Source organism: Nanorana parkeri, unplaced genomic scaffold (genome assembly GCF_000935625.1).
Source record: "Nanorana parkeri isolate BGI_ZX_2015 unplaced genomic scaffold, ASM93562v1 scaffold427, whole genome shotgun sequence".
Lineage (NCBI taxonomy): Eukaryota > Metazoa > Chordata > Amphibia > Anura > Dicroglossidae > Nanorana > Nanorana parkeri.
Genome location: NW_017306695.1, coordinates 449,374 through 470,862, shown reverse-complemented (window position 1 = coordinate 470,862; position 21,489 = coordinate 449,374).

The window sequence follows — 21,489 nt, the reverse complement described above, 5'->3', positions numbered from 1 at the left end:
TGAATTGTTCTGGATCATGAGAATTCACAAAGTAATGACTGGAAGAACTGGATTAAAGGAACGCCTAATATACTGCATGCATTTTATATTTAGTTTGTTGTTAGTTTTACTACAGTAGTAACAAGGATACTGATAGGCCCCATTATTTTTAATAGATTTGTTTTTTGTAGAATTAAAAAAGGTAAAGAGACCTCATCACCAACTTAAAAAAATTACAGGTAAAACCACAGAACAATCAAATATTTTAAATGATTTATTGCAGTTGCTAGAAAATTTGACCACTCCAAGAGGAGTCAGTTCTCTAGCACAGCCCCCTTCCTCCTTGCACGCCAAGTGTTTAATTACCCTCTGTGCTAACTCAGAATGTCTGGCCCTCACTTCATAATGTTTTTTGTAGCTGCCAGGGGAGAAGTAAAGGGTATTATTATAGAGTGGCACTTGGGTGACAGCTCTCAGTCTGCTGGGTCTGCTGGGTCTGCTGACCTCACACACAAGATGCGTGGCACCCAGCAACAGTCTCAGGGCTTTTCGATATGACACAAGAGTATCTGTACATGCACAGGATTTCCTTACTAGTGATGAGCCGAACACCCCCGTGTTCAGATAGAATTCGAGCTTTCGAACATGGGAAAAGTTCGAACTCAAACTAAATGCAAGTCTATGGGGGTACAACATTGAAAATCAAATGCCCCCATTATGAAGCCTTATATGCAATTTATTGGCCATAAAATGGATATGGGGATCCAGGTACTGCCCTGGGAGACAGGAATCAATGAAAAATAAACTTTCTAAATGAGCAGTGATTTTAACATTGCTTAAAGGGTAACAATAAAAATGAAAAATTCCTTTAAATATCGTTTTACACCTGCCTGTAAAGTGGCAAATCTGTATGATGTATAGAACCTGCTGTAGCAAAAATAAAATTTCTAAAGAAAAAAAAAATACTTTTTTTTCTTCTTAAAGCGTGCGGTTCCCCCTCCCAAACAATACCAGACCCTTTAGGTCTGGTAGGAATGTTAGGAGGCCCCTGAAAAAGCACCTTGTTCCCGTGCCGAAAAAGGGCTGCTTCTACCACCTACCCATTTACTAAAGGGTTAAATACAAGTTTTACAAAAGAGGCCACACTTTTGAAAAAAATCGTATCCAGCTTTGCCCACAATGACGATGACTCGACGAAATAAAAAATAAAACAATAAAAAAGAAATAGAAATATAAAAAAGAAAAAACCCGACAACCGCCGCCCCGTTCACTCGCGACGAACACCCGCAGTGCAGCAGAATGGCATTTTGACAGATGCCGGTAACATATAAACATTTGGGCAGAGCTAGCAGTGACAACTAGCTCCGCCCAACTGTTTACAGTTGTAACAGGTGAGCCATGATTGGGAAGAGTCATCATGACTTTGCCCAATCATGGCTCTCACAGTTCTTTTTGCCCTGATTGGGCGAAGTCTTGCACCTGACCTTTGGTCAGGTGCAAAGCTTTAGCCGATCAGGGCTCACAAGGCACAGTGGCTTGTGTGGGGTGCTCGGTGGGCAAAATGTTCGGCTAGAACATCGAGCCCAACCCTATTCCTTACAAGATGGTGGCACTGCAGCAGAGTGGGAGCAGAGAACTCCAGCTGCCACGGATAGGGGTGTAAATTTAAATGGGGTGTAAATTTAAATTTTAAATGGGTAATGTGAAGTTCTGGGTAGTATCATTTCCTGTCCTAGGCTGGCTCCACCCTATGAAGTAGCAATGAAGTCACTCTTGGATAGCAGTATTGTCAAACTGGGGAGAGGGTAGTGTTGGATACACCAACAAATTTAGATTGACTCTGAAGCAGTTGCAATTACAGTTTTTTTCCTTTTTAGGATATATGTTTTTCCTAAATGAATAAAAGCTGTCAGTATTAATACCGGTCAGTATTAAATGGTTTGTCTCTGGAAGTAGCTAATGAAGCGAGTGACATTACCACCCACAATAAACAGCAAAAAAGGAAAATAAACAGCTGGTGGTTGTGGCCCTTAGGACCATGGGCACCCCACCCTACATGCAGGGCATGTACCCTGGGTGCCTATCTTAGAGATGTCTGAGGGCAGGGCCACTTATAGAAATTATGGGGCCCCTTACAGCCTACCTGACCCCCAAATCCCCCACACTTAATCACACCTTACCTCAAAGCATGTAGCTGAGGATTTTATAGCCATTGCGGTTCTCCGCTATAGCTGAATGCGACTTTCAGTCCTGTCAATCACATTTGTTCTGGTGGTATGGTCAGATGTCCTGAGCATTGGGGACCATCTCAGTGTCAGACCCCCCTCCCATGCCTGCGACAGCTGATACTACAGACTTCAACTTCTAATTCCAAGAAAATATTAAATTATAGCATATAAAATGTGGCCTTTGGATGTTGTATTAGAGAGTTTAACAACATCCATTAGCTTACTGTAAATATACTTACTGTAAATATACATAGTATTCATAATAATGTAAATGGATAAAACAGATTAAACCATACATAGACTTGTATTTAAAGTATTGCCATCCCTTGCCTTTTGGAATCAAAATAATAAAACATAACATAATATACTCTTTCTAAATTAGTTTTCAAATATTTAGCATGTTGTTTTATAGTATTTGCTAAATCAAAGAAAACATGATTAAATGACAAATTGCTATTTTACAGCTAGAAACAGAGCCACATAAAACATCTTACACATAAGAAAAATATACCATTCACAGATGGCAAATTGAAGTAACAAATGAATACAGAGGTTGAGCATAATTATCTGAAACCCCAAGATCCCATGCCAGGTGGAACTTAGCAGATGTGCCCTGATCTAGTGACCCAGCATAATATATAACATACATTCTGTTAATTTGCTTTATAATCAGCATCCACACCAGATCAGGAGACCTTTTCCTAGAGCTGAAGTTTAATCATCGCAGTACATGTGCCTTGCATTAAACCACAACATTAACAATGGGATGCCTGGAGCAACAAACTATCTTGGCCTGGAAAATGACTAAAGACCACCATCCCAGCTGTCATTTATAAGCATACGGCATTACCGCAGGACCATCAAATCCCCTTCAATACAACAGCCACAAAACATGCCAGAGGTATAGAGGGGGGGCATCCAGTTAATCACAGCTGTTTCTGTGAAATCATGATGGAGCATTACACTTCTTATCTTCAAATGCATTGCTGGTTAGAGAGAAAAGAGTATCCACAGATTACAACATGCTAGCCAACATCGTCTAGCAGCAACATCAATGGAATCTGAAAGTGTTTACCACAAATAAAATGAAAAATTTCCACACTAGCATTCTTTTCATATAAAATATACTACCTAATGTAGCAATGCATTCAGTTTTGTGGCCATAGCAATTAATCACATTTGCCTTACATGCTTAAGAAAATTGACAGGTGATTACTGTCAGTCAGTAATTGTTTTTGGTTGTTAGAGCCATTATTATTATATGTTCTAGTTTTCCGTCTTTAGTGCTTTCAGTTTTGATTTTCAGACTTTAAAATAGGACTGGATTTGGTAAATAAGCAAGCATTTTGTCACTTATAACCATACCTTATAATCATCATTTGTCTGGAATTGGACAGAGCTCAATGCAGATTTTTTTTAAAAATACATAGGATGTACTATATTCAGACTTTTGCGAGATTTCTGACTTTGAAGTACTGAAGGCGGCATGCTTACAAATGCGATTGACTAAATTTTTAGATTCTGGCTGCATTTACCGGAGAGGCTTCCAACAAACTGCCAGCTTTGTTCAGCAGATGAACAAACATTAATTATTCCCTTTTATCATCCAGTCAAACAATCAGAATATTTGTCATTATTTTCTTACCCCCATCAAACCGCATTCTAACTTTTATAGCGGTCTTTCTGTCTAGACTACTACATGGAATGCTCACATAATGGTAGCTTCAGCCTCCACTGTTATTTAAATGCCTGCAATATATCAGACAGATGATATGAAGACAGTAGCATCATGTCATGTTTTTATAAAAGCCTCGCACTTCAGACATTGTCAGTTTTAAAAGATCTAAAGGCTGCTGTCTACTCCCCGAGGGCATATCTGTACTGTACTACACTGTGATCATCATTCTGGCAACATCACAGCCATGATAATTGTAATATATATTGGTGTCAGAGGTGAAATAATTACACTTGTATTTGATTTAAGCTATTGTTTGATTTTTTTTTGTTATAGGTCATTTCTAAGACAATAGAATCATTAAAAAGTAAGGTAACTGGAAAAAAAACTTGCTGTTTCTTCTCATTTATTTATTTATATTATTATACAGGATTTATATAGCGCCAACAGTTTGTGCAGCGATGTGTGCTTTTGGAAATGGATGCCCATGAAGAAATTGGATTTGAAAGGATGTTTGGAAGAGAAAATTAACACGATTTGAAGTTAATATATCAAATTAGAATGTGCCATTGATCAATGACGGCCTTATTAAGACCATTCTAGCTCCCGTGAATCTAAATCCTACCTTGTAATTAGAGATCAGTGAACCGTTTTGGACAGCTTTTATTTATTTGATTACTGGGGGTTTACAAAGATCAAACTGATTTTGAAAAGTGAAGTATGAGAAAGAACTCTTGAGTGTAGATGTTGTGAGACAGTTAGAATGATGGCTAGTTGTATTGTCATTTTCAGTAACATTCAATAAAATAGTAACATACAAAGCCAGATTTGTAGGCTGTCAAATCTAACTAGTAGACCATGATACCATTGACTGCCCCTACCTAAAATGTATCTAAACCCAGAAACAAAATGAAAAATAATGGAGGTTACCAGTTCTTGGCTAGGGCTGCATTAGATTTCTTTTTCAGGGTTTTTTTTGCTTTATTTTTACCTGGTAGTCCTGTGAATAACACACTTTCTATCTCCGGTACCTATAAAGGGAGCTGTGGTTATTATACAAGCTGTACAGGCTTCATTAATGGGATGAGTACTTTACAGAAGGAACATTATTTCATGCTTTACTTCAGCTCACAAGGTAATTACACTGCATTTCTTGCAAGATCAACAGATATTTTGTGTGCTTGCTGAAAATATTTTCCCCTTAAAAATAATCACTATATCTAAGGACTAGTAAGGGGTATGATATTACTCTGTTTTTTTTTTTTACTTAATCATCCTTTACCTGTCAGCACTTCCTGCCCCAGTGTGTAGTTATGGCTGGAGCTGGAGTGTAACCTTATGTTTACTTAATGTACTCTTTTTACTAGGGATGCACCGATACTGCTTTTTCGGCATCGAGTACGAGTAACGCTACTTTGCTTTTGGTACTCGCTGATACCGAGTACCGATACCTGTGCTTCCGCTGGCATGGAGCAGGCTTCCCAGGCAATCAGGAAGCAAGGCAGTGGGTAGTGACATACTTCCCTGCCTCCTGATTGCCCTGGAAGCAAGCTCCATGTTGTTTGGCCGGCTTGATTGTGATTGGCCGGGAAACCAGCTTCCCAGCCAATCAGCATCTAGGCGGCTTCCCGGCCAATCTGGAAGCTGGGCAGCGAGTAATGACCAGCCTCTCGGCTTCCTGATTGGCTGTACAGCCGGTTTGATGCTGATTGGCAGGGAAGACGGCTGTTCGGCTGTCTCGATGCTGATTGGCCAGGAAGTCAGCTTCCAACAACAACACATAAGGGGGCCACGACCCGACACGATGACCTTTAAGATGTAAAATGGGGGCCTTGTGGTGGAGATGGAAGGATAGGAAATGGCTAGCACAGTTGTTTTATCTAGGGAGTCAGGTGGGTTGGCAGTAAACAATGTAAGGTAACTCACAAAGGAAAAAAAACCTGCATGCAATAAAGCAGATGGTCAGAGGATCGTGTGGCCCTGTGCAGAAGATAATACTACGTTTATTGAAATGAGAAGTGTACTCATATACCAAAGCACCTCAGTCCTGTTGGAGTAGCGGCTGTGCAGAGTGTCAGCTATCTCCTTATTGGCTGTCAGAGCACAATGAAAACCAGACAAGGAAAAGGTGCCAGTTAAAATATTTACTAAGAACACTGTCCAAAGGAGCAAGCAGAATCATAAACCGGAACAAGCCACAGTCAGGAGCCGGAGTGGGTAGTCGTCCAAGCCAGGTCAGGAACACCGAGTTCAGCTTTGTCAGGAACAAGCCAGGAGCTGGAGCCAGGAAATAAGAGTTATCAGGAACAAGCCAGGAGCAGGAGCCAGAGGAGAACGTCAGCCAGAATCGGGTCATACAGAGAATCAGGATACTCAGAGCAGCAGGAATGCACTAGCAGGAAGACCACGCAAGGGCAAGGTCAGACTGGACTGAGTGGTTTATATATAGTGAGTGGGGTGACATCATCACTCAGAGACAGGAAACTCCCATCTGACTTACTCAGATGATGCTCTCCTGTCTGGCCATAAGAGGTAGCCTGGGTGTAGTGAGCAATGTTCCGCAGTCTGCTTAGGCAAAGAAGGAAACACAGATGAGTAAAATGGCAGCCAAGTCAAAATGCTGCAAACCAGTAAAGTCACGGTGGAACCCTGACATTGGCTTCCCACCCACTCAGCATCTCTGTTTGGCCGGCTCAATGCTGATTGGCAGGGAAGCCACCTTCCCAGCCAATCAGCATTGAGCCGGCTTCCCGGACAAGCCGGGTCATTACTCACCGCCCGGCTTCCTGATCACATGGGAAGCTGGCTCCATGTTCCCCTACGGCACTGCTGGTCAGAGGAAATCTTCCTCTGGATGGAAGTTCTGGTATCGGTGAAGGTACCGATACTCGCCAAAATACTCGGCATTGGCACCGATACCGTTACTAGTATCGGTGCATCCCTACTTTCTACCACTACATATTCTTTGTTACTGTGATTTTATGAATGGCCCTGCTAAGTACAGTGTATTTGTTTCCTGTGCAGCTAGATAGTCAGTACTATACATTACTGCCATGTGTACAATACTTCCTCCACTTCTGTGTGCCCAGTTTTAGTGCATTTCTAAATGCACATCAAGTATCAGCTCAGTAATTTCACTGGTGACATTGAGCTGTCAGGCACCACATAAATGTTTTTCAGTTTTCCATGGACAACCCTTGAATTATAAACTAAAAGAACAAAATTCTTCAATTTTATGTTGTTCATAAAACTGAACAGCCAGGGACATTTTTCTGCTTCAAGTTCATTGAAAAGGCAAATTATTTAATTTTATTTAAACAAATATTTAATGTGAACTTGATATTTCTAGTAACATATCGGGGCACATAAGTGTAGGTATATGCAGCTATTATGAAAGGTGTATACTGTATACCCACATTTCTATCACCAGCTTCATTTAATATGCGATTTCACTAGCTGTCACACTAATCCTGCGTATTCCCTATTTAGTGGACTTTGTGCCTGTGCCAGATATGTAGGTTGTAACATACTGTGTTCAACCCAAGGTGGCACCATAATAGGTAATGTGTGTGTAATGCCAAGCAAAACTTTTACAGATATTGTTGTCTGATTCTTGTAGTAGAGAGCAAGGCAACTGACTCCAGTAGTATTTAACATACTTTACTATACAAAAATGCACAAACTACGTTGTTATGGGAAAATCAATACATAACAATACATACAGGCTGCTACAACATACATACAAATACACCCACTACACTTCTGGTTTCTATAAGAGGATACACTAAAAGGTACTTAGCTCCAGCCTACAAATTCCAATCGAACAGGACTTTGTGGCGATTACCCGTTCTTAGGAAACTTGCTTCTGGTCTCTCTTGAAATGTAGCCTTTAGTCGTCCTTTGTTCCAATGACACTCTCTTTGGTCAAAGTCTCATTATGAAGTCCTATCTATTCAAACTGGGCTGCTGCTTTTACTCAGAAAAGTTGGTATCCCACCTGTTGGTGTTGCCCCTTAACACTTGTATTAAGTCCTGTGTCAGGTGTATCTCACTTTTTCCAACTCTAGATGGCAAAACAGTACCCTAATGTCATCAACAGTCAGTCAGGTGCCAAAGAATCTGGCTAATATTACCCAGCCTGAGTGTGCTATTTAGACAAAATTTCCCCATAACAATATTTCATTGCAAGTTGGATACATATAATGGAGAAACAATAGAGGGCAGCTATACCATTGTCAGAAAACCAATTTGGTCTGTTTACACTTGCTTAAAGTGACACTAAACTCAAGAGTTCAATCTTACAAATGCATTCAATTAACCTAACTATTAACAAAAATGTATCTTATTTGTGTATCACTCAGCTGTAGATTCTCAAATCATCTCTGAATTCATGCTGACACTGCCCTTCCTTCTGGAGGGTGGATACTTTTGTTCCCCATGGTCCCTGTGTGTGTTGTAAAGTAGCCACCGCTCCAAGCTTGCTCCCACGGTGGACTACAATCTCAATACAAATTAGTAAACTAAATGTGAGATTATAGTACAAAAGTACATAACAGGGACCATGGGGAACAAAAGTAGCCACCCTCCAGAAGGAAGGACAGTGTCAGCATGAATTCAGAGATGATTTGAGGATCTGAGTAGTGAACAAATAACCTACAATTCTTGTTACTAATTAGAGTAGTTTAAAGTGACATTAAAGTCTTGTTTTTTTAAATATATATACAGTATATATCTATTACTAGCAAACATAAAAAAGTAGCTAAATATGTAATTACTTACCTCTGTCTGTGCCGCTTACTCCCGGCTGTAGAACACATCTTCTCAACGGGCATGCAGGAAGATGATGTGGGCGGGTCCATATGACCAGCGAGGAGAGGAGAGGCACAATAGAAGTGAATGCACACAGCTGTGAGCATGCACGCGGGACAGACTTTGTGGGACAGGTAGAAACAGCAGTCTGCACTGGATCAGAGACCGACACCAGCGCTGGAGGGACTGCTGAAAACAAATGGAAGAAAGAAGATGATCACATCAAGAGGCATCACATAGGGTAAGGTAAGTACTTAAAGCAGAATTAGAATGGAGTAAAAAAGAGGAAACTTTAAAGTCACATTAACTTAAAAATATCTGAGCAGATGAACTGTCTCTTAAAGTTTGCACATTTCCTGAGTTACCTGTATGTGTGCCTGAAAAATCTATGAACAGACATATATATATATATCTATATATATATATAGATATATATATATATACTGCATATATATTTGGGATGTACGAGTACCGATATTTTTTTTTGGTACTCGCCGATACCGAATACACATATTCCTACACACACACATACACACATATATTTTTTTAACTTTAATGTTGGGGGCTTCAATTAAATATTAGGGGTCTAAACAGACCCCTGATATTTCCCTCTTAAAATAGAAAAAGAGATTGAGGACACAATCTCTTTTTCTGCATCTCCTGTTATAAATGAACCGGAAGACTCTATACTGAGTGTTCCTGTTTATTCATAAATTGTGGACATAGTATGAGTTACTATGTACACAATCATGAATTAATAGTGATGTAGAGCACTTCATATTCATTCATAACTGGTACATAGTAACCCATACTATGTCCAATTATTTACAAACAGTCAACGATCACTGATCGCTGACTGCTTGTACCGCTCTCCATCCTGACTCGCTGTCACAGGAGGGTGAGCCGGCAGTGCAGGGAGGAGAGCTCGGTCTATTTTGACAGCAGCCTCCTCCCACTCACCGCTGTCTCGGGCTCCTGTGACTTCGCACGGCTGTCTCAGCTCCCACACCGCTCTCCATCCTGATCAGTCAGTGGAGGCTGAGAGGGGCAGTCCGGGCAGTCCAGCCTCCTGTGACATCACGGCTCACAGTGCTCTCCTTCTCCGCACAATGCTCGGTCTCCTGACAGTTTCTGTCCTCCACACTGGATGCTGTGCTGTGTCAAATTGGACACAGAGCAGCGCCCAGCGGCGAGGAGTGAAACTAGGCATGCACTGCAAATTCGGCCCGAAAAATTGCACTTTTGGCATTTTGCCCAAAGTCCCATTTTCGGCTGATAATTTTTGGCTGCCAAAATTCTGGTGCATCCCTAATATATAATATATATATATGCAATATAGTGTGCAATCCTAAAGTAAACATGTGCTTTACCAATGGGTAAACTCCTGCCCTCTCTAGATGTACATACTTATTACTTTTGCCCACCCATTTTGGCCAGTGGGGTTAAGAGAAGTACCAGTACTTCTGGATATAGAGTGCATGGGACTCGCTCAATTGTTGCTACATGACAGTGCTAGTGCTTTGTGACTGGAGGATTAGGCACCTTGCACTGTCATGCTGAATTGGGGAGAGAGTCCTTAGACCCACAGGGCTTCCTATCTTTTCTCTCAATGGCAGAATAGAGCAGAACAGGAATAAAGGAGGGAAAGTATAGATGAATCTGTTGCTTTGTCCAGCATGAACAAAGCACAGGTGTACTTTAAACGTGTTGCAAACTTGGGCAAAATAAAACTAAGCATATGATTTAAGAATGCTTAAGCATTGGTTACTGTCAGTGAAAGCCTAACACCAAAAGGATAAGTAGATTCCAAGATACAGAGAGCTGGAATAGCATTGAAATAGTGATGGGGAAGTTTTCCTTGACTCCTCCCACCTCATTTGTCTCTCTCCTAGTTGATGGGCCAATAGGATGGCTTGAGAAGTAGGGGAGGGCAGAGCCAAGCTCAACTTTAACAGAGAAAGTCATGGTTTGCATACAACTTAAGCGGTCTATTCTGTTAATTTTATGTGGCTTTTCCCTGAGTATGTGACAGGTTTACATTAATGTTTATGATTAAAATCTAGTTCTCTAATTAGCAAAATTAGACCATTTACAGTATATGAGACAGTGTCAATATAACATAAAAGCTTTGGATAAAGCACAGGTTCACTTTAAGTTAAACATGTTGCAAACTATTGCAAATTATACTATGCATATGATTAAAAAAAATGAAAGCCAGTGAAAGACATACATCAAAAAGATCAATAGATGCAGAGAGCTGGAATAGCATTAAAATAGGAACAGGGACCATAAAGATGTTGCAGATATATATAAACATAACCACCTTTCTAAATAATGTGAAAATTTGGAGCTAAACAAGTGTTTTTCATTTTCTTTGAATGTCGCCACTAGGGCTGATACTCCATTGAAGTCCTTGGAAGATAAGCATAAAAGAAGTTTCTCTGTGCAGTAAGACAGAATAATAAATACACTTCCTTTAAAGTAGGGCTGGTTATATACCAGAGAGAAACTGGTGTTTGCTTCAAGTGTCGTCTAGTCCAGAATCTGTCCTAAATTCAAGCAAAATAAAAAATAATAATCTTGCTATACGCTTAACACTTCACAAATATTTCTGTCATTATAGATAAGCTTTTATTTAAAACCTCACTCTACTGTTTTTAATTTAAACTTGCTTTGTCTCATGGAATCTTCATAACAAGCTACTGTATGCTTCACAATATACAAAGAAGATAGTTTATATGATGCAGTATAAAATGAATTGTCAGTTTAAATCATTAATAGTCAAAGTACCCTAATTTTCCCAACCCCTAATTTAAAAGAGAACTATGGCCTAACCTTTTTTTTGCCATAGTTCTCTTTAGGGTCACAGGAGGACATATACTAATGTCCTCCTGTGACCCAAAAATCAGCATAGTAGGCTATTGCCTGCTAAATGCTGACTGTGCAGAGCCCGTTTTCCTGATTAAAAACTGGCTCTGCCTCTCTAGAGCCAGTGTCAGCTGTACCTGCCCCCTCCCAAGTTTGTCCCATCAAGCACTGGGGGATTGGAGAGGGAAGGGGGGGGGGATCCCTACGGGGAGCGGTGACTTACAGTCACCACTCTCTGCAGGGAGAAGATCAGGAACTGAGCGTTCAGTTCTCGATCAATAGAGGCGATGTGTGAAAGCCTCAGTGTCACACATTGGCTCTAACTATGGGGATGAGTGTACTACACTCTCCCCATTATTCCCCTTTAATAATATGGTACCCTGCCCTTTAGGCAAACATGCAAGGTATCACCAGCATCATCACACCATTGATGAAATACAAAAATAGGACATTTATTGCCAATCAAGCAGTGCAGTTTTTCAGGGCCACTGAGGACCCGTTCGTCAGGCATTAGTGATATACCTGGCATTTTAGGACTGTTTGTTGACCGCACCATCGGTCATTTCACTTTAGCATTCCAGTAGGGAAAAAAAGTCTATAGCTGCAAGGAGTGCAATGGGATTTAAAGTGGACCTTTACCCCCTTTGACTAAAAATCACATCAGCATACGGCTCTGCATGCTGATACTAAATCATCTTACATTCTTTAGCTAAACAAAGATATTTTTATTTCACTTACAATCTCTTTTTTTTCTCCTTCCGGGTCCACTTAGGCACAGTCGATGTAATGTGCCCAAGTGTTACATCCTGGGAAAGTTACATCAGCAGTGCATTGCTGGAAAATCTCATCTGTAATCTCATGAGATCTCAGGGAATGTAATTTGTTCCTTCCCTGAGATGATGTGCATAGTTACATGAACTAGCCACATGTGCCAGGGTTCCAGGAGGTAAAGGGAGATGGATTAATCTGCGCTTAGTCAAAATGGTCACTGTGAGAAGACTGGGGAAGAAAAGAGAAATAAGGTATGTAATAAATAAAAAGCTGGCAATTATCTAGAAGTTTGTAGATTATCAATACTTAATATTTCTAAAGGTGCCTTTGTTGTTAATTTGAAGATATGGGTAAAGGTCCTCTTCAAATGGATCTGTCCTTTAGACAAACGACAAAACTTCTAAGTGATGTTTCATATGTCTCATCTGCGAGAAAAATATATGTTCACCTTATCAAGTGAATATGAAGTTCTTATGAGGGCATTTCATGCTGAAAAATGTCCAACTGCAGCAATACTTTTCTCACTACGGGAAAAATACAGAGAAGCGCATATTGTGTGATAATATATACAAATAGCCTTCCTTGGGCAGAGAGTGATGGCCACAGAGACTTTTGTCTTTCTCAAAACAATTTAGTTTTACATCTTTTCAGAGAGTCAGTACTTTAAACTGTTATTTATTATTCATTCCCACTATTTATATAGAGCAGATAAATTATACAGTGCTTTACAAAGTACATAGATCCACTCATAACAGTATATAACTATCAATTCTAAGCCTCTTGAAAAACAAGAATACTTGAACTGATATATAAATATTGTGTGTTATGTCAACCCCCCCAAACCAATAAAGCTTACATGCCTAGAGCTGATCCCCAGGTAAACAGCTAAACACACAGTGGAAATACATGTATGGGAGTTGTTTTACATGTACGCAGAGCTAGATTTGGTGACCTAATTGTAGTCAACTGCAGTTAAGCAATACGGCTTGGTCACCTCCAATCACTCAGCCTGTGATTGGATAATAAAGGAGAATCAGTATACTAATGAGGTTATCATTCTCCTCCTCTCAGTATTTTCCTTTTAAGTGCATGTGCAAGTTGCAGAGCCAGATTGACTCAGAGTGGGACCCTACCACTGTCTGACCCTGTCTCTCCTCTTCTCCCGGCCGAAGATCTGCTACTACGCATGCACCCACCCCATGATCCTTTGCACCTGCCCAAGAATCTTCAGGTGTTCGGAGAGGAGTGTGCGGCGGAGACACAGGTAAGTTTAAACCCTTATCTTAACTTTGCTTAATGTTTTTGCATATATCTAGTGCTTGCTAGCAGTAGATATATGCAGAAAAAAATGTGAGGATTTAATTATCCCTTAACATGACAATTTAGTATCTATTTAATTATTTCTTTGTGACCACCTTACTGGATTTATTTGTTTCCAGCCCGATGTTCAGCTTCAAAGCAAAGCTATAGTGAAGAAAATACAGGGGGGTAGTTCCATTGTCAACCTTCTTCTAAAAATATTAGTTTTTTTGGCGGTCCCTGGCTTCAGTACTTTTGCAATTACTGAACTGGACCAAACATTCAGATTTTAATGTCAGAGTGTAGTTGAAACTCTTGATCTCCTGATTCCAGCATTAAACTCATTGGGTTAGCATGGCCACCACACAACTAACATTTTCACACAAACAGGTCAGCAATGTCAACCTCCATACTCTGCCAAAACATAAAGGACAAGTCTACTATTTGTATCAAACCTTCAAGAGCAGGCAGTTCAGTACTAGATTTTCACCAACTGGATGTAGACAAAGTGGGAGGCTGATGCTTTCAGGAGGAGGTAATCACTTGGGGAGGTGAATTGTCAGCATAGGCTAGTTAATGCAGCTAGGGAGGGAGGCTGTGGTGGTTTTATACACTTAGTAAATGTATCTTTTGAATATTTTAAACTTGAATCTGGAGATAAGTTGTCAGTTAACATGGATAAGTATTTTCTTGTGTAGCACTTGCTTAATTGCTGGCCCCTTTAAGAGAAAGATCAGTTGCAGAGAACAGCAAATTTGAGCAAATCTGAGCCTGTATCAGTGAGACTTCGATTGGTTTTGACACAGAATAACTTAGCTTCTGCTGGGAGCTGAAAGGACTTGTGGGAGTTGGAGTCTCTGTGCAATGGGAACATGGTCAGCCAGTGCAGAATAGAACTACGAGGCCCAGATAGCATAGGAAAAAAGGAAAATGACTTGGATAATCTATTGTGGAATGTGCCAGAACAAGAAATTATTTCCTCCTGCTGCCCTGATGAGTGGTGGTGTGTATTGATGACCCTCTGCTCAGTTAAATTAAGGATGCTGCCAATGCTGCCGTCGCTATTGGAGACCGAGTCTCTCATCACAGTGGAGAGCAGATATCTGGAGGTGCAGACATCCACAGAGGAATGAATCAGGGACTGCTGAGGCTGTGATTGTTTGAACTTCTTGCACAGCCTCAGAGAGAAACACAAGCACAAAGTCTGATATGCATGCTGCACATGGCTTGAAAACAGGAAGGAAGCCACAGCTTTATTCTCTACCTTATTCAATACAACAGAGTATCTACCATAGATATAACAGAACTTATAAGCACTGCCATCTACTGACCGAAATTCAAAATTCTACACTGCAGGAGTTATTGCAATAGATACAATAAAGTGTATTCTAACAGTGATCAGTATCCTGTTTTCACCTGAGGGCTGCCTGGAGACCTGCTGGGCACTAGCTGGAGAGGGGAATCCCTCTCACTGGCACAAGAGAGAATCGCAAATGGAAACAGAAATCCATCAGTTTAGTGAGAAGCCATTGGGCCAATGTCTTTTATTAAGAGTGCTCTAACTAAAAAGGGTTTCAACTCTGTCAAGATATTACTAGATCTTACTGGCCAGTAGTGTAACAAATAGGATGGGACTTTACTACAGGTGTGAATAGCACTAGTGCTAGTAAATTCCTATTTACATAGTCAAATATCACTCGGTTAGTATCTGCTATTCAACATTATTGTCATTGTTGCTGATTATTGGTCATCATACCCATTTGCTGTTCTACTCGGTTGCCAGCTTTCACCTGTTTAAAATCCAGGGCTTTGCCTTTTATTATTAAAGCCTAAGATATATATATATATGCATATATATATATATATACCACAAGGTGTGTTGGTGAGTTGTGGTTCTAGTCTGGGTGGTTTATCCTGGTGTGGTACAGAACAACCCGAAATTCACAGCGGTACCTTTGGGTGGAGCGCTACACTTGCTTCTATCCTATATGTTTAATAAAGTTTTTTTTTAATATTGAGCTTAAGCTACAGTGTCTATATCAGGGCTCAAAATTTCCACTCGCTCCCTCGCAAATGGCGAGTGAAAATTGGATGAGGGCGAGTGGAAGTTAATTCACTGAGTCAGGCATGCGGTCAAGGACTGAGTGCCCTAAGCCTGTACGAGGCGGCTTCCCATGTGTCGTAGCTCACCTCCGTGTGCCTTGCCCATGTTAAAGATGACCGCCACGCTATGAACCTTAATAAAGATGGCCGCCACGTTATAAACCTTAGTAAAGATGGACGCTACAATGCGGCCATCTTTAATAGGGAAATGCACATTGGAAGCCCAGGTGAGGACTAACTGACCGCGCGCTAGAGGGGCCCTACTTATGCAGTGGGCCTGGCTTAAGCTCAAGTGCCACGCTCCTGCCAGCAAGTAATTAGATGGGGGGCATACAAATGGTGCTGGGTGCCCTGTGTGTGTTGGGACCTGTGTGTATGTATGTTTGTTATGCCCTGTGCTGTCTGTGGTTGTGTAATGCTTTGTGTGTGTGTGTTGTGCTGTGTGTATAATGCCTAGTGCACTGTGTGTTGTGCTGAGTGTTTATGTTATGCCCTATGTCTGTGTGTATTATGCCCTGTGTGTTGCTCTGTGTGTTTTTGTTATATGCCCTGTGTGTTGTGCTGTGTATCTGTTATGCTCTGTGATTCATGCAGTGTGTATTATGCCCTGTGGTTTTGTGCTATGTGTGTGTTATACTGTGTGTTTTATGCTCTGTGTGTGTGCAATGCCCTGTGTGTAATATGCAGTGTGTCGTGCTGTGTGTGTAATGCCCTGTGTTTGTGTGATATGTCGTGTGTTGTGCTGTGTGTGTAATGCCCTGTGTTTGTGTGATATGTTGTGATGTGTGTGTATGTTATTGAGCGAATTACAGCTGAGTTGATGGAGCCCGTACTTAAGTATAGGGCTCAATCAATTTGGGTGGAATTCACACCATATTGAGTGTGAGGAGGGCTTACTTGTCTGGTTGGTTTATTTTTAGCTCTTTTTTTAAAATGGTGGAATTAAAGGAGGGAGAGGGCGATTTTTAAAGGAGGGGAGGCGGGCAGGATAGGATGGGATGGGGTGGGTTTAGGAAGGGCAAATGGTGGCGAGTAACTTTTAAGGCCTGGCTAGTAGCTCAGGACCTGACATTTTGAGCCCTGATCTATAGTGCATAGTACGATACAAATAGCACAATCTACTGGTTTGGACCCAAGTAAAAAGGAAGAGGGGTGGTTAACACCCAAGCGTTTTACTAAATGCACAATATGGCGCATTTAGCACATGCTACTGCACAGCACATTTGAATGGCATCCTAATGCACTTCCTGGTGATCAGGTGTTGCACTGCCACGCAATGTATGGTATTGCAATACCGTGTATCGCGGTGAAGAAAAGTAGTGCATGCACTGCATTGTGGTACCACGTCTTACACTGTGCTACAATGCAGAGACATTGGTAGGTGTGTTTGGGTGCCACCGTGCACGGTACTGCACGCTGTATTATGCGTTTAGCACAATGTTTAGGTGTGAACCGGCCAGATCTCCTGCTCCTGGACCCTAAGGTCCATGGGCTCCATATTGCAGATTTGGCTAATAGTTATTGTGAAAGGAATGATTTTTTCCTGTATTTTTTTGCCTTACCAGGTATAATTTGATGCCTAAAATCTATTTATTTCCTCCTTTGGACTTCCCTGCTAAAATATTAGTATAACGCTTATGTAAGTGGTAAACATAAATCCATGTTGCTTTTCTATTAACACATATTAATTATTCCCAAAATTGATAATAATCATAATTTAAAATAACAAAGTGCACTAGTTATTTGCTATTTGAATGCAAATATTTAAAAACATGATAGGTATATTTCTCTTGTACCAAATAATTAATGGTTATATTTTATCACCTACAGAAACTCACCATGAGAGAAAATGGATAACTGTTGACTTTTTTTTTGGGGTATCTGCTATAAAATACACTGTAACCGTGCTATTCTTTTGTCCTTCTTGGCGTCTGTTTTATCAAGCTTTATGTCAGGCAATTTCTGCTAGGCTCAAATCAAGATATATGTGATAGATTTCAGTGCTGCAAATGTCATGAGGGACTTTTACATTTCAGAATTTCAATTTACACTTATGAAAGTTGTGAGTTTAAAATAAATTTGAAAAAAGTTATATTATTTAAAAAAAAAAATACTGATAGGAAACTTTGCGATATACAGCCAGGATACACAAAGCTAAGAACATGTGATATAAGATATTGCACGCTGAGCTTATTATTCACTCGCCAGCTTGCCTTGGTTCTTTACTGCATGTTTATCTGCATTTTAATCTCTTTAATGGTTTATGCTTGATCACACGCTGTGCCAATAAATTCCTTTATTGCTGTGGATATACAGAATTTTTGTATAATATGTGTATTATAGAAGGTTTTGTTTGGGAATTTTGCTATGTTATTGAAGCATCCTGCACAAAATGCTGTATGATGTTTCAAGCTCTGTTTATGTGTTTAAAGATTGGTTCAGTCAAGAAAGTCTGACCGAGTATTAGGTAGGTATTTACTTCTTCTTCTTCTTCTTCTTCTTCTTATAATTATTATACAGTATAATTATAGCCCACCAACTAATGCCAATCAACATGATCTTAGATATGCATAAACTATTAAAATGGATGTTAACAGCTGCCTTAGTTTTTTTATTGTGATTTTTTTTTATATCTGTTAAAATACCAATTTGGCGAGAAGTTAGAAAATCTCTGAAACTTTCCTTATATATGTCCTCCCAGTGTCCCATACTGGGCCACCCCTCATTCGCACAAGGCTTGGAATATTCCACATTCCACAAATGGAAGGAGAAGGGTCTCCATTACTGGAAACAACTATTTCACCCTCAAACTTTTGCTCCTTACTCCTTCAAGGACCTGATACAACAATATCGTTTCCCTCCCCAGGACTTTCTACACTTCCTGCAGCTGAAGACCACATGGCACAGTTTTTCCGGAACACCAAGGTCCCTTTTCTCTTCATCATTCCTGGATGTACTCATATCGAGCAAATCTTATTCCATATCCAAAGTGTACCCAAAACTACAAGCTCTATTCCTTCTATTCCTTCTCAAGGTTAACTATGAGAGGATGGTCAAGGGACTGTGACGACTTGGATTTAATACCTAAAATACTCACGGGTTACACCAAAACGAGATCACTAATAAATAACTAATGAAACTTGGAGGGAGATCCAATTTAAAATCTTACATCGGGCCTACGTACCTTACTTTATCCCAGCAACCACGTCCACTACACCACGCCAACCCACCTCTATTTGTCCTAAATGTGGACTGCAACGCCCGACCCTACACCACTGCTTCTGGGCATGTCCAGAGGTTTCGAACTTCTGGAAACAGGTTCTATCATATGTTAATACCATCGTTTCATGGCAACCTGACCTTGATTACTCCTTGTGCCTATTTGGATATCTAGATCATTCCAATGAACAACAAAGTCATACCAATTGTAAAGGCTTGGACTGGGTGCTCATTTGTCTCCTGGTGGCTAGGAGATGTCTCATGAGACACTGGAATGCCCCATCAGTCCCTAGGATACAGGAACTTATCAATGACCTGACAGCATTACTGGCCAAGGAAAGACTGGATGCCGAAATGCACAAGGATTCTCATACATCGTCCTTTTTCTAGAGATGGAAACATTTTATTGTTAACACCCTCACTGCAATGGAGGTCACCAACCTGGTTCAACCCTTCAGGTATACTAAGTGGTACCTGGAGGCAGATGTGTCGAATAAACTGGGGAGTCTGCGAATTAGCTCAGGATTAGAGTATTTCAGTCCAGCCGGATCTTTGGCCTAGACTTTGCCTTTAGACATTTCCATACTTATACATTGTCTGCCACTGATATGCAATAGGATGTGTAGAGAGACGACAGTACTGCTAGCTTGACACATCTACTTTGACACACCTTACAAATATGATGTTTACTATATTGGGATATGCACCTTTTATGTAACCCGCATATATTTTTTTTGTTTTTTATTCTTTTTGTTTTATATTGAAAAGAAAAAATCAAATAAAATCTGGTTTAAAAAAAAAATACCAACTGATTTTGCCAGAATTCTTGTGAGCTGATAACGTCCTGTGTTCTCTGCCTGTGATATATGGCGATCAGTTATCAGTTACAAGGACTACAAAACCACACCCAGGACCATCACTATAAGCGCTGGGTAAGATGCTCTAACCAGTGTTCCACCCATCACATGGCAACCAGTGATGTTGCCAAGAGATGGGTGAAGGACCAGTAAGGGGGAGCGCAAACTGTGCATACTGGCACATTAAGGATAACGTTTCAGGGTAGCTTTCTTTTTTTTTTCCAACCCACATGGTCAAAAGTATGAAAACACCCATCCAGATTATTACATTCTGGTGTTTCTAGTGAAGAATACTGTTTCACAGCCACAGCCTAGAAGAACATTTTAGACATTTTAATTGTTCTTCCAACCTTGTGGTAACACTTTAGGGAAGGACCCTTTGTGTTCCAGCATCACTGCGCTCCTGTGTGCAAAGACAGCTCAATAAAGACATACAGGGTTATTTACTAAAGGTTGATGAGTTTGGAGAAGGCAGAACAATCTAGGCTGAAATAGCCGATTTGCAAAAAATCACCAATTTAGCTCACTTTCCAGTTCATTTATGTTGTCCTAGATTGTTCACTTTCCTGCCTTCTCCAAAATCTTCACCCTTTTGTGAATAACCCTGATAGTTCGAGGAGTTTGGTTTGGAGGGACTCAAGTGACCCACACAGAGCCGTGACCTCAACTCCACTGAACATCTTTGCAATTAACTGTGTAGCACTCACCCTGAAGAAGCAGCTGGAATACATTGGTTGTTCTGTCCCCATGCTATGATTTACCGCACAGACAGGATCCAAAGCACAACAACACACCTTGTGAAGTTTTGTAAGAGTTTTACTAAACAAATAACGTCCTATAATTGACCAGCAAAATGAGTGAAAAGAGAAACAGCATTCAACAAATATATTATGGTATTCAGACACTCTGTAGCAGCATCTATCTATTGGCTGAAATATACAGTATAGTACTGACCTGTCTAAATTGTTATCTCTGACTTTAGATAGTTGGTTGTTAATGTCTCAGTTCCGAATATCCCCCAGTTCTCTACACTACTAGCCAGTAGCAATAGTCTAGGCTAGCCCATACTGTGTCACTGAAGTAGTAGATTGTGATGATTGCAAATGGCCAGAGGCCTCTCATCAGATACTGGGCTTGTTCCACAATTGCTGAGTCCGTCAGCAAGAGGTGGGCTTCCCCTTCCTCTCTAGCCAACTCCCTTTGGTTATCTCCGCTGTTGCCATGCTGCAGAAGCAGGTTCTGGTGCCAGGATGATGTTGAAGAACACTCTCTGGATATCCCTCAGTGAAGTATAGGGTAAAGTGCATCAGCGGTTCTCCCGGTCACAGGATGCGAATAGTCGTCCAGTCTGTGGTCCCCTTCACTGTACTGGGTCTCACTTTGTCCCTCTGAAAACATCAATTCAAACAGTACTGGATACAGCAGACCAGGTAACCCTCTCACTGGGTCTGTTTTAAACAGGTTACACAACAAGGAGTAGGTCCTCACAGGGTCTATAGCTTCCCTGTATCAACGCCAGTAACATAGATCTGTACAGTCTGCCAGCTCTCTGAGCGTGCTCCGAAACGCCAGCTCAGCCCAACCCTCTTTTCTCAGAAACGCCAGCTCAGCCCAACCCTCTCTGCTCAAAGCACAGCCACCTGAGAATGGTAGTATTTACAGTCCCCCACAGCACAATACC